The sequence below is a fragment of the Triticum aestivum genome, chromosome 4D (assembly GCF_018294505.1).
Source record: "Triticum aestivum cultivar Chinese Spring chromosome 4D, IWGSC CS RefSeq v2.1, whole genome shotgun sequence".
In the NCBI taxonomy this organism is placed as follows: domain Eukaryota; kingdom Viridiplantae; phylum Streptophyta; class Magnoliopsida; order Poales; family Poaceae; genus Triticum; species Triticum aestivum.
Genome location: NC_057805.1, coordinates 322,419,770 through 322,432,583, shown reverse-complemented (window position 1 = coordinate 322,432,583; position 12,814 = coordinate 322,419,770).

The following is a 12,814-nucleotide window of genomic DNA, read 5'->3' as shown; positions in this document are numbered from 1 at the left end:
TCATTTTCGTGATGAAACTGCTAGAATTGCCAAACCTTGTGCTAAAGATAAACATAGACCTGTGGTAGGCATGCCTGTTATTTCTGTTAAAATAGGATATCATTGTTATCATGGCTTGTGTGATATGGGTGCTAGTGATAGTGCAATACCTATTGACTTATACAAAGAAATTAAGCATGATATTGCACCTACTGAGTTAGAAGATATTGATGTCACAATTAAACTTGCCAATAGAGATACTATTTCACCAATGGGAATTGTTAGAGATGTTGAAGTCTTGTCTGGGAAAACTAAATATCCTGCTGATTTTCTTGTTCTTGGTTCCCCACAAGATAGCTTTTGTCCCATTATATTTGGTAGACCCTTCTTGAACACCGTTAATGCTAGGATAGACTGCGAAAAGGATGTTGTCACTATTGGTTTGGGTGATATGTCTCATGAGTTCAACTTTTCTAAATTTTGTAGACAACACCGTGAAGAGGAATTGCCTAGTAAGGATGAAATAATTGGTCTTGCTTCTATTGCCATACCTACTAGTGATCCTTTAGAACAATATTTGCTGGACCATGAAAATGATATGTTTATGAATGAAAGAAGGGAAATAGATGGAGTATTCTTTAAACAGGAACCCATCCTGAAACACAATTTGCCTGTTGAAATCCTAGGGGATCCTCCTCCACCCAAGGGTGATCCCGTGTTTGAGCTCAAACCGTTGCTTGATACTCTTAAATATGCTTATCTTGATGAGAAAAAGATATATCCTGTTATTTTTAGTGCTAACCTTTCAGAGCATGAAGAAGAGAGATTATTGAAAACTCTAAAGAAGCACCGTGCTGCTATTGGATATACTCTTGATGATCTTAAGGGCATTAGTCCCACTCTATGTCAACACAAAATAAATTTGGAGAAAGATGCCAAACCAGTTCGTGATCACCAATGACGGCTGAATCCTAAAATGAAAGAAGTGGTAAGAAAAGAAATATTAAAGCTCCTTGTGGCAGGTATAATTTATCCCGTTGCTGATAGTCAGTGGGTAAGTCCTGTCCATTGTGTCCCTAAGAAGGGAGGTATTACGGTCGTTCCTAATGATAAAGATGAATTGATCCCGCAAAGAATTATTACAGGTTATAGGATGGTAATTGATTTCCGCAAATTAAATAAGGCTACTAAAAAAGATCATTACCCCTTACCTTTTATTGATCAAATGCTAGAAAGGTTATCCAAGCATACACATTTTTGCTTTTTAGATGGTTATTCTGGTTTCTCTCAAATACCTGTGTCAGCCGATGATCAATCAAAGACCACTTTTACTTGCCCTTTCGGTACTTTTGCTTATAGACGTATGCCTTTTGGTTTATGTAATGCACCTGCTACCTTTCAAAGATGCATGATGGCTATATTCTCTGACTTTTGTGAAAAGATTTGTGAGGTTTTCATGGACGATTTTTCCGTCTATGGATCCTCTTTTGATGATTGCTTGAGCAACCTTGATCGAGTTTTGCAGAGATGTGAAGAAACTAATCTTGTCTTGAATTGGGAAAAGTGCCACTTTATGGTTAATGAAGGTATTGTCTTGGGGCATAAAGTTTCTGAAAGAGGTATTGAGGTTGATAAAGCCAAGGTTGATGCTATTGAAAAGATGCCATGTCCCAAGGACATCAAAGGTATAAGAAGTTTCCTTGGTCACGCCGGTTTTTATAGGAGGTTCATTAAGGACTTCTCAAAAATTTCTCGGCCTCTGACTAATTTATTACAAAAAGATATACCATTTGTCTTTGATGATGATTGTGTAGAAGCATTTGAAATACTTAAGAAAGCATTGATCTCTGCACCTATTGTTCAGCCACCTGATTGGAATTTACCCTTTGAAATTATGTGTGATGCTAGTGATTATGCTGTAGGTGCTGTTCTAGGGCAAAGAGTTGATAAGAAATTAAATGTTATTCAATATGCTAGTAAAACTCTAGACAATGCTCAGAGAAATTATGCTACTACTGAAAAGAATTCTTAGCAGTTGTATTTGCTTGTGATAAGTTCAGACCTTATATTGTTGATTCTAAAGTAACTATTCACACGGATCATGCTGCTATTAAATATCTTATGGAAAAGAAAGATGCTAAACCTAGACTTATTAGATGGGTTCTCTTGCTACAAGAATTTGATTTGCATATTGTTGATAGAAAGGGAGCTGAGAACCCCGTTGCAGACAACTTGTCTAGGTTAGAAAATGTTCTTGATGACCCACTACCTATTGATGATAGCTTTCCTGATGAACAATTAAATGTCATAAATGCTTCTCGTACTGCTCCATGGTATGCTGATTATGCTAATTATATTGTTGCTAAATTTATACCACCTAGTTTCACATACCAGCAAAAGAAAAAGTTTTTCTATGATTTGAGACATTACTTTTGGGATGACCCACATCTTTATAAAGAAGGAGTAGATGGTGTTATTAGACGTTGTGTACCTGAGCATGAACAGGAACAGATCCTACGCAAGTGTCACTCCGAGGCTTATGGAGGACACCACGCTGGAGATAGAACTGCACATAAGGTATTGCAATCCGGTTTTTATTGGCCTACTCTCTTCAAGGATGCCCGTAAGTTTGTCTTATCTTGTGATGAATGTCAAAGAATTGGTAATATTAGTAGACGTCAAGAAATGCCTATGAACTATTCACTTGTTATTGAACCATTTGATGTTTGGGGCTTTGATTATATGGGACCTTTTCCTGCCTCTAATGGATACACACATATTTTAGTTGCTGTTGATTACGTTACTAAGTGGGTAGAAGCTATTCCAACTAGTAGTGCTGATCATAACACTTCTATTAAAATGCTTAAAGAAGTTATTTTTCCGAGGTTTGGAGTCCCTAGATATTTAATGACTGATGGTGGTTCACATTTTATTCATGGTGCTTTCCGTAAAATGCTTGCTAAATATGATGTTAATCATAGAATTGCATCTCCTTATCACCCACAGTCTAGTGGTCAAGTAGAATTGAGTAATAGAGAGCTCAAATTAATTTTGCAAAAGACTGTTAATAGATCTAGAAAGAATTGGTCCAAGAAACTTGATGATGCATTATGGGCCTATAGAACTGCATATAAAAATCCTATGGGTATGTCTCCGTATAAAATGGTTTATGGAAAAGCATGTCACTTACCTCTCGAACTAGAACATAAGGCTTATTGGGCTATTAAAGAGCTCAATTATGATTTCAAACTTGCCGGTGAGAAGAGGTTATTTGATATTAGCTCACTTGATGAATGGAGAACCCAAGCCTATGAAAATGCCAAGTTGTTTAAAGAAAAAGTTAAAAGATGGCATGACAAAAGAATACAAAAGCGTGAGTTTAATGTAGGTGATTATGTATTGCTATACAACTCTCGTTTAAGATTTTTTGCAGGAAAACTTCTCTCTAAATGGGAAGGCCCTTACGTTATCGAGGAGGTCTATCGTTCCGGTGCCATAAAAATCAACAACTTCGAAGGCACAAATCCGAAGGTGGTGAACGGTCAAAGAATCAAACATTATATCTCAGGTAATCCATAAATGTTGAAACCAATGTTATTGAAACCGTAACCCCGGAGTAATACATAAGGGACACTTTCCGGAACGCTTCAGACTCCGAAAAGGAATAGGTATGTGGTACGGTAAGTAAACCGACTCCAAAACAGTTCTAAAGGCAATATTTCTCCGTTTTGGAATATTTAGAAAAATAGAAAAATAAGAAGCAGTCCGGGAAGGACACGAGGCCTCCACGAGGGTGGAGGGCGCGCCCTACCCCCTGGGCGGCCCCCTACCTCGTGGGCACCTCGTGTGCTCTCCGGACTCCGTTTTCTTGCACGATACGTATTTTGGTCGGTAAAAATTCATTATATATTCTCCCGAAGGTTTTGACTCCTGTATCACGCAATATTCTCTGTTCTTGTTTCGAGCTGTTGCTGCTGCAGATTAGAGCAAGATGTCTTCTCAAGAGTCAGTCGGGGAGAGCCGGGTGTCTCATCCGGCATCGAGACCAAGGACAAACAGCGATGCTGACCACTTTGGGCCAGCAACGGAGGAAGAGATGGAGGCTGATTTGATGAGGATAGATGCCATGGAGGATCAAGAAGTCACTTCTCGCTTCCGAGCTGGGTTCACGATGGGGGAACTACAGAGCTCAGCTATTCCAAACTCGGTTATCCCTTCCAATGTTAGATTTCTTTCTTATGAAAATATGAAGAAGAGTGTCACTTGTTCTCCCGCAGCTATGCAACACCCTTGGGTGCAAGGAGCTTTAGCCGTTACAGGGAAGCTTCGTAAGGAGATAATGGATCTCAAGCAGCAACTCAATAAGCTCGAGGAAGAGAATCGTATCCTGAGGGGCATTATCGCCAAGAATATCACATCACCATCCCCGAAGAAGGAGACATAATCACATGGGTATGGGCACTCCCCTTAGCAACTGCCAAGCTTGGGGGAGGTGCCCCAGTATCGTATCACAACCACATCTCCTTTCTTTACCGTTTTTCTTAGTTCGATCCTATTAAGTAGTATCTTGATCTAGTAGAATAAAGTTTTGGTATGATCTAGTTTTGAGTTTTGCTTTATGATCCCTCTATGTAATCGAGTCCGTGAGTTATATAATAAAGATTAGTGTTGAGTCAAGGGCTTGATTATTTTGCCATGATCTTGAGTGAATAAAAGAAAAGAGAAAAGAATAAAAACAAATAAAGATATCATATTAATCTTATTGAGAGTAATGACTTCACATAGAAAGAGTATGATGATTAAAAATTGTTGAGAGTTGGCAAACATAGCTTTGGTCATCGTTGCAATTAATAGGAAGTAATAAGAAAGAGAGGTTTCACATATAAATATACTATCTTGGACATCTTTTATGATTGGGAGCACTCATTAAAATATGACATGCTAAAGAGTTGATGTTGGACAAGGAAGACAACGTAATGGGTTATGTTTTCTTATATCTGAGATAAAGTATATTGTCATGGATCATCCAACATGTTGAGCTTGCCTTTCCCCCTCATGCTAGCCAAATTCTTTGCACCAAGTAGAGATACTACTTGTGCTTCCAAAAACCCTTAAACCAGTTTTGCCATGAGAGTCCACCATATCTACCTATGGATTGAGTAAGATCCTTCAAGTAAGTTGTCATCGGTGCAAGCAATAAAAATTGCTCTCTAAATATGTATGATTGATTGGTGTGGAGGAAATAAGCTTTATACGATCTTGTGATGTGGAAGAAATAAAAGCGACGGACTGCATAATAAAGGTTCATATCACAAGTGGCAATATAAAGTGACGTTCTTTCGCATTAAGATTTTGTGCATCCAACCCTGAAAGCGCATGGCAACCTCTGCTTCCCTCTGCGAAGGGCCTATCTTTTATTATTATCTTCTACCTTATGCAAGAGTCATGGTGATCTTCACCTTTCCTTTTTACATTTTATCCTTTGGCAAGCACAGTGATGTTGGAAAGATCCTGATATATATATCTAATTGGATGTAGTTAGCATGAATTATTATTGTTGACATTACCCTTGAGGTAAAAGGTTGGGAGGCGAAACTATAAGCCCCTATCTTTCTCTGTGTCCGATTAAAACTCCGTAACCACAAGTATTGCGTGAGTGTTAGCAATTATGAAAGACTAAATGATAGTTGAGTATGTGGACTTGCTAGAAAGCTCTGACATAGACTCTTTCTGATGTTATGATAAATTGCAATTGCCTCAATGACTGAGATTATAGTTTGTTAGTTCTCAATAAAGTTTCTGATTCATACTTTGCATTGTGAATAGATTATTACTTGAGCATAAGAAATCATATGACAATATCCATATATGTTGCTGTTATGAGAATAATCATGATGCCCTCATGTCCGTATTTTATTTTATCGACACCTCTACCTCTAAACATGTGGACATATTTATCGTTATCGGCTTCCGCTTGAGGACAAGCGAGGTCTAAGCTTGGGGGAGTTGATACGTCCATTTTGCATCATGCTTTTATATCGATATTTATTGCATTATGGGCTGTTATTACACATTATGTCACAATACTTATGCCTATTCTCTCTTATTTTACAAGGTTTACATAAGGAGGGAGAATGCCGGCAGCTGGAATTCTGGGCTGGAAAAGGAGCAAATATTAGAGACCTATTCTGCACAACTCCAAAAGTCCTGAAACTCCACGAAAGTTATTTTTGGAAATAATAAAAAATACTGGAAGGAAGAATCACGTCAGGGGGGCCTCCACCTGTCCACGAGGGTGGGGGCGCGCCCTACCCCCTGGGCGCGCCCCCTGCCTCGTGGGCCCCCTGTTGGCCCTCCGGTGCCCATCTTCTGCTATATGAAGTCTTTCGTCCGAAGAAAAATCATAAGCAAGCTTTCGGGACGAGACTCCGCCGCCACGAGGCGGAACCTTGGCGGAACCAATCTAGGGCTCCGGCAGAGCTGTTCTGCCGGGGACACTTCCCTCCGGGAGGGGGAAATCATCGCCATCGTCATCACCAACGCTCCTCTCATCGGGAGAGGGCAATCTCCATCAACATCTTCACCAGCACCATCTCCTCTCAAACCCTAGTTCATCTCTTGTATCCAATTCTTGTCTCATAGTCTGGGATTGGTACCTGTAGGTTGCTAGTAGTGTTGATTACTCCTTGTAGTTGATGCTAGTTGGTTTATTTGGTGGAAGATCATATGTTCAGATCCTATATGCATATTAATACTCCTCTGATTATGAACATGAATATGCTTTGTGAGTAGTTACGTTTGTTCCTGAGGACATGGGAGAAGTCTTGCTATTAGTAGTCATGTGAATTTGGTATTCGTTCGATATTTTGATGAGATGTATGTTGTCTATCCTCTAGTGGTGTTATGTGAACGTCGACTACATGACACTTCACCATTATTTGGGCCTAGAGGAAGGCATTGGGAAGTAATAAGTAGATGATGGGTTGCTAGAGTGACAGAAGCTTAAACCCTAGTTTATGCGTTGCTTCGTAAGGGGCTGATTTGGATCCATATGTTTCATGCTATGGTTAGGTTTACCTTAATACTTTTGTTGTAGTTGCGGATGCTTGCAATAGAGGTTAATCATAAGTGGGATGCTTGTCCAAGTAAGGACAGCACCCAAGCACCGGTCCACCCACATATCAAATTATCAAAGTACCGAACGCGAATCATATGAACGTGATGAAAACTAGCTTGACGATAATTCCCATGTGTCCTCGGGAGCGCTTTTATCTATATAAGAGTTTGTCCAAGCTTGTCCTTTGCTACAAAAAGGATTGGGCCACCTTGCTGCACTTTATTTACTTTTGTTACTTGTTGCTCGTTACAAATTATCCTATCACAAAACTATCTGTTACCTATTATTTCAGTGCTTGCAGAGAATACCTTGCTGAAAACCGCTTATCATTTCCTTCTGCTCCTCGTTGGCTTCGACACTCTTACTTATCGAAAGGACTACGATAGATCCCCTATACTTGTGGGTCATCAATAAGGACCTTTATTATGCAGTCTGTCGCTTTTATTTGTTCCATATCACAAGTTTGTATAAAGCTTATTTTCTTCACACTAATAGATCATACATATTTAAAGGGCAGTTTTTATTGCTTGCACCGATGACAACTTACTTGAAGGATCTTACTCAATCCATAGGTACGTATGGTGGACTCTCATGACAAAACTGGGTTTAGGAATGTTTGGAAGCACAAGTAGTATCTCTACTTGGTGCAAAGAATTTGGCTAGCATGAGAGGGAAATGCAAGCTCAACATGTTGGATGATCCATGACAATATAACTTCTATTCGGATATAAGCAAATGTAACTCATTATGTTGTCTTCCTTGTCCAACCTCAACTTTTTAGCATGTCATATTTTAATGAGTGCTCACAATTACAAAAGATGTCTAAGATAGTATATTTATATGTGCAACCTCTCTTTCTTTATTACTTCCTATTAATTGCAACAACGACCAAAACTATGTTTGTCAACTCTCAACAACTTTTATTCAACATACTCTTTATATGTGAAGTCATTACTTTCCATAAGATCAATATATGAACTTTTTATTTTATTTTATTCTTTCTTTTATTTAGTTCCCTGAAGATCATAGCAAGAAAGCAAAGCCCTCAACTCAAAACTACTCTTTATTATATATCTCAAGGACTCGATTACATAGATAGGGATTGAAGCAAAACTCAAAGCTAGATCATCCTAAAAACTTTGTTCTGCTAGATCAAGATATAACCAAAAGGATCGAACTAAGAAAAATGATAAAGATAAAGATGTGATGGTGATATGATACCGGGGCACCTCCCCCAAGCTTGGAAGTTGCCAAGGGGAGTGCCCATACCCATGTATTTAGATCTCTTTCTTCGGAGGTGGTGATGTGATATTCTTGGCGATGATGCCTCTTACGATATGATTCTCTTCCTTGAGCTTATTAATTTGCTGCTTAAGATCCATTACTTCCTTGCGAAGTTTACCCGTGATAGCTAGAGCCCCATCAACCCATGGATGTTTCCTTGTTGCGGGAGAAAAAGCAACACTCTTTTTCATATTTTCACAAGAGATAAATCTAGCATTGGGAGGAATAACCAAATTTGGTATTGTTGAGCTCTGAAGTTCCTCCAGCATGAATCTGGTTTGAAGACGAGAGGTAACTTCTTGATCCTCCCCCACGGCATCTACCCTTTTCAAGTCAGCATCCATCTCTTCCTCCGTTGCTGGCCCAAAGTGGTTAGCATTGATGTATATATGCTCGTGGGCCTGGTGCCGGGTGAGATACCCGACTCTCCTCGACAGACTCTTGCGAAGACATCTTGCTCCAAATCTACTACAGAAACAACTCAAAACGAAAACAGAGGATTTTGCCGTGGTACGGTGGTCAAAACTTTCGGGAGATTATATAATGAATTTTTACCGACCAAATGAAGTATTGTACAAGAAAACAGAGTCCGGAGGGCACACGAGGTAACCACAAGGATGGGGGGCGTGCCCAGGGGGTAGGGCGCACCCTCCACCCTTGTGGTGGCCTCGTATCTCTTTCATACTACTTTTAATTTTCCTAATTTTTTAAATATTCCAAAACAGAGAAAAATTATCATTGGAAACGTTTTGGAGTCGGTTTACCTACCGTACCACATACCTATTCCTTTTCGGAGTCTGAAACATTCTGGAAAGTGTCCCTTATGTACTCCTCCGGTGTTACGGTATTAATTATGTTGGTATCAACATTTATGGGAGTACCTGCGATATAATGTTTGATTCTTTGGCCGTTTACCACCTTCGGATTTGTGCCTTCGGCATTGTTGATTTTTATGGCACCAGAACGATAGGCATCCTTGATAATGTAAGGACCTTTCCATTTAGAGAGAAGCTTTCCTGCAAAAAATCTTAAACGAGAGTTGTATAGCAAAACATGTCACCTACATTAAACTCACGCTTTTGTATCCTTTTATCATGCCATCTTTTAACCTTTTCTTTAAACAACTTGGCATTCTCATAGGCTTGGGTTCTCCATTCATCAAGTGAGTTAATGTCAAATAACCTCTTCTCACCGGCAAGTTTGAAATCATAATTGAGCTCTTTAATAGCCCAGTATGCCTTATGTTCTAGCTCAAGAGGTAAGTGACATGCTTTTCCATAAACCATTTTATACGGAGGCATACCCATAGGATTTTTATAAGAAGTTCTATAAGACCACAAAGCATCATCAAGTTTCTTAGACCAATTCTTTCTAGATCTATTAACAATCTTTTGCAAACTAATTCAATCTCTCTATTGCTCAATTCTACTTGACCACTAGACTGAGGATGATAAGGAGATGCAATTCTATGATTAACATCATACTTAGCAAGCATTTTATGAAAAGCACCATGAATAAAATGCGAACCACCATCAGTCATTAAATATCTAGGGACTCCAAACCTCGGAAAAATAACTTCTTTAAGCATCTTAATAGAAGTGTTATGATCAGCACTACTAGTTGGAATAGCTTCTACCCACTTAGTAACATAATAAACAACAACTAAAATATGTGTATACCCATTAGAGGAAGGAAAGGGTCCCATATAATCAAAGCCACAAACATCAAATGGTTCAATAACAAGTGAATAATTCATAGGCATTTCCTAACATCTACTAATATTACCAATTCTTTGACATTGATCACAAGACAAGACAAACGTACGAGCATCCTTAAAGAGGGTGGGCCAATAGAAACTGGATTGCAATACCTTATGTGCAGTTCTATCTCCAGCATGGTGTCCTCCGTAAGACTCAGAGTGGCACTTGCGTAGGATCTATTCCTATCATGCTCAGGTACACAACGTCTAATAACACCATCTACTCCTTCTTTATAAAGGTGTGGGTCATCCCAAAAGTAATGTCTTAAATCATAGAAAACCTTTTTCTTTTGCTGGTATGTGAAACTAGGTGGTATAAATTTAGCAACAATATAATTAGCATAATCAGCATACCATGGAGTATTATGAGAAGCATTAATGACATTTAATTGCTCATCAGGAAAGCTATCATCAATAGGCAGTGGGTCATCAAGAACATTCTCTAACCTAGACAAATTGTCTACAACTGGGTTCTCAGCTCCCTTTCTATCAATAATATGCAAATCAAATTCTTGTAGCAAGAGAACCCATCTAATAAGTCTAGGTTTGGCATCTTTCTTTACCATAAGATATTTAATAGCAACATGGTCAGTGTGAACAGTTACTTTGGAATCAACAATATAAGGTCTGAACTTATCACATGCAAATACAACTGCTAAAAAATCCTTTTCACTGGTAGCATAATTTCTCTGGGCACTATCTAGAGTTTTACTAGCATATTGAATAACATTTAATTTCTTATCAACTCTTTGTCCTAAAACAACACCAACAGCATAATACTAGCATCACACATAATTTCAAAGGGTAAATTCCAATCAGGTGGCTGAACAATAGGTGCAATAATCAGGGCTTTCTTAACTATTTCAGATGCTTCTACACAATCATCATCAAAAACAAAAGGAACATCTTTTTGCAAGAGATTAGTGAGAGGCCTAGAAATTTTAGAGAAGTCTTTAATAAACCTCCTATAGAAACCAGCATGACCAAGGATACTTCTTATACCTTTGATATCTTTAGGACACGACATCTTTTCAATAGCATCTACTTTAGCTTTATCAACTTCAATACCTCTTTTAGAAATTTATGCCCCAAGACAATACCTTCATTAACCCTAAAGTGGCACTTCTCCCAATTCAAGACAAGATTAGTTTCTTCACATCTCTGGAAAACTCGATCAAGGTTGCTTAAGCAATCATCAAAAGAAGTTCCGTAAACGGAGAAATCATCCATGAAAACCTCGATAATCTTTTCTCAAAAATCAGAGAATATTGCAGTCATACATCTTTGAAAGGTAGCAGGTGCATTACATAAACCAAAAGGCATACGTCTATAAGCAAAGGTACCGAAAGGGCAAGTAAAAGTGGTTTTCTCTTGATCATCTTTTGACACAGGTATTTGAGAGAAACCAGAATAACCATCTAGAAAGCAAAAATGTGTATGTTTGGATAATCTTTCTAGCATTTGATCAATAAAAGGTAGAGGGTAATGATCTTTTCTAGTAGCTTTATTTAATTTGTGGAAATCAATTACCATTCTATAACCAGTAACAATTCTTTGAGGAACCAATTAATTCTCATCGTTAGGAACAACAGTAATACCTCCCTTCTTAGGGACACAATGAACAAGACTTACCCATTGACTATCAGCAATAGGATAAATTATACATGCCTCCAGAAGCTTTAGTATTTTTTTTCTTACCACTTCTTTCATCTTAGGATTTAACCGTCGTTGATGATCAACAACTGGTTTAGCATCTTTCTCCAATTTAATTTTTCGCTGACATAAAGTGGGACTAATGCCCTTAAGATCATCAAGAGTATATCCAATAGCGGCACAGTGCTTCTTCAGAGTTTTCAATAATTTCTTTTCTTCATGCTCTGAAAGGTTAGCACTAATAATAATAGGATATATCTTCTTTTCATCTAGATAAGCATATTTCAGAGTATCAGGTAGTGGTTTAATCTCAAACACGGGATTACCCTTAGGTGGAGGAGGATCTCCAAGGATTTCAACAGGCAAATTGTGTTTCAAAATAGGTCCCTGATTAAAGAATACTTCATCTATTTCCCTTCTTTCATTCATAAATATATCATTTTCATGGTCTAGCAAATATTGTTCTAAAGGATCATTAGGAGGCACGGCAATAGAAGCAAGACCAATAAATTCATCCTTACTAGGCAATTCTTTATCATGGGGTTATCTACGAAATTTAGAGAAATTAAAATCATGAGACATATCCCCTAAACCAATAGTAACAATGTCTTTCTCGCAGTCTATCTTAGCATTAACAGTATTCAAGAAGGGTCTACCAAATATACACTACAACAAGAACCCCCCTTTAGCAACGCGTCGATGCGTTGCTAAATGTCCATATAAACGTTGCTAAGGTCTACACCAACAGATTTATATGCGTTGCTTTTGGTGGCGTTGCAAGGGTCTACAACAACATATATGCATACGTTGGTAACTGATGTGTATAAGTGTTGCAAAATAGCAACCTATAAACTAGAGCGCAACAACACTTTGTATGCGTTGGTAATCACCCTGGACAAACGGATCTTGGAATGGAAATACAAATCATTGCACCTCGGGAAGTAGTTGCTACATAGATTATGTGGCCGATGTTGCTAGTGTACAGGAGATGCAGTATAGTAAGAAAGACCTCATATATTAAA